The sequence below is a fragment of the Aplysia californica genome, unplaced genomic scaffold, assembly GCF_000002075.1.
Source record: "Aplysia californica isolate F4 #8 unplaced genomic scaffold, AplCal3.0 scaffold00267, whole genome shotgun sequence".
In the NCBI taxonomy this organism is placed as follows: domain Eukaryota; kingdom Metazoa; phylum Mollusca; class Gastropoda; order Aplysiida; family Aplysiidae; genus Aplysia; species Aplysia californica.
This window is the reverse complement of record NW_004797537.1, coordinates 334,534-336,569: the sequence shown is the minus strand read 5'-3', so window position 1 is coordinate 336,569 and position 2,036 is coordinate 334,534. Positions and strand designations below refer to the sequence as shown.

The following is a 2,036-nucleotide window of genomic DNA, read 5'->3' as shown; positions in this document are numbered from 1 at the left end:
GGGGGGGGGGGGGGGTGATTGTTATCACTTTCTTATCACTGTCTTGGGTTGGTGGTTTATCTTTTGATCTTTTATTGATTTTTGTAAAAATGATTTTGCTGTCCAAGAAAACCCATTTTTGTAAAGGTGATGAGGACTGATGCCAATTATAACCAGATACCAGTGTATCTCGTGTAGTGTTGTCACGTCCGTGTATTTTCTGACAATGTAAAATGTAAATAAATAATCCAGTATTCCCCTCTACCCGTGCCGTATCGTCAGTGCAGTGTTGCTGAGCGCGTGTGTTTCTTTTTTAAAAATTTAAGCAATACGTAAAGGGCGCATTTATTCCTTTACAATGACGTCACCCAGTTTAACTATTATTGGCCTATATTTTCCCATAATTTAGAGACATCTGCTGTTCTCGAGTCAGTGTTTCCCATAATTTAGAGACATCTGCTGTTCTCGAGTCAGTGTTTCCCATAATTTAGAGACATCTGCTGTTCTCGAGTCAGTGTAAGTTTTTTTTTTGGGGGGGGTTGTTTTTTTTTGGAAAGTGTTTTACGGCGCTCGCAACTGCATAAGGTCATATGAGCGCGCGGGACACACCTAATATTTTCAGTTGGTGGGACATTATGAATTTTGCCCGGGTTGCGGCCGAAACCTACTCTTATCGATTTTAGACCATCAAGGGATCTTTAACGAGCGCAACTTGCACACGGGCCCTCCGAGATTTTTAGCCCTTGTCCGAGAAGGCTAGGTGTAGATCTTTCCTACCAGAAGATCAGGGGTGTGGCAGAAAGACAGCAGTAAGGAGGAGCCAAGGAGTAGCAGTAGAAAGGCTGCAGAAAGAGTCAGGAGCCCAGAGGAAGGGGCAAAGGAGGTGAGGGGGTGGGGGCAGAAAGTGGAAATGAAAGCAGACAACAAAACATTGCTAGAGAGCAGGAAAGAAGGTGAAAGGAGACAAGTTTAGAGAATAAAATTTTTCGGTCGCTACCCGGATTCGAACCCGGGACCTTTGAATGAGAGGCCAACACCTTAACCTCTAGGCCACGAGAGCCCCCAGTGTAAGTTTAACCCTTCCTCGCCTAGGTTTGGAAGAAAGTTTCCAACATTGAAAAACCGATCCTGGCAGTACGTCTCCCTTAACGTGAGAGCAGCATGATATTTCTGATTCATCTTGTCGGTAAAATTAAACGCTAGACTCCCCCCCCCCCCCCCTTGCAATTTATTTTACTACCTGACCCGCACATTGGGCTTCTCCACTCTCTATGGGGCAACATCTGGGATGCCCTGACGTCGTGCAATGTATAGTATCTGGGATGCCCTGACGCCGTGCAATGTATAATGTATGGGTTTTTAGTTTTAGTAGAGGTTTTACGGCGCTCGCAACAGCATAAAGTTATATAAGCGCCAGAAGATTAGATGTGTCACAAGAGGGTAAGAGACATAAAATAGAAGAAGGGGAGATAAGGACGATAGATGTTTCATTGTGTTTAACGCTCCTATCAACACTATTAGTTATTTAAGAAGTAGGGCATCTGAATTTAACGTCTGTCTCCTGTACTACTCAGCCAAATGGGATGAAAGTTTTGAAAACTCGACAAAACTATCTGAGCTCAAGAACGACAATAGCCCAGCATGATACCGACTGAGCTAACGGAGCACCCTAACTAGAGGTGGGCAAAGTCCGGATAATACATAAGGATAACCGGATAATTCTCAATGAAACATCATCCGAATTCAGACTCTTAACTCTCTTTCCTGGCCCGTTTGCCAAAGTGGGTGCACCCATTTGTTGAAGCAGTGCTAACTCGTTTGTCAAAGTGGTTCTAACCCATTTGCCGTAGCGGTTCACATCATATTATTTGCCGAAGAGGTGCACTAACACATTATCCGGGTTTTGCTAAAGCGACTCATTGCCCAGCCCAGAACCCTAACGTCATGTGCGTAAGATGCTTTCAACTTACTTTAAGATTCGGGGGGGGGGGGGGGGGGGTCGAAATTTACTTCGCAACTTGTCCGCAAATAACAGTTCAGTACGAATGTACAAATAA

The 2,036-nt window shown here is 44.5% G+C and overlaps 1 protein-coding gene across 1 annotated transcript in view; it reads right to left on the bottom strand.

Moving 5' to 3' along the window:
* LOC101858636 (pre-mRNA-splicing factor ATP-dependent RNA helicase PRP16) overlaps positions 1-2,036 on the bottom strand; it is a gene marked incomplete in the record, with an annotated part of 84,301 nt that overhangs the window by 53,729 nt on the left and 28,536 nt on the right.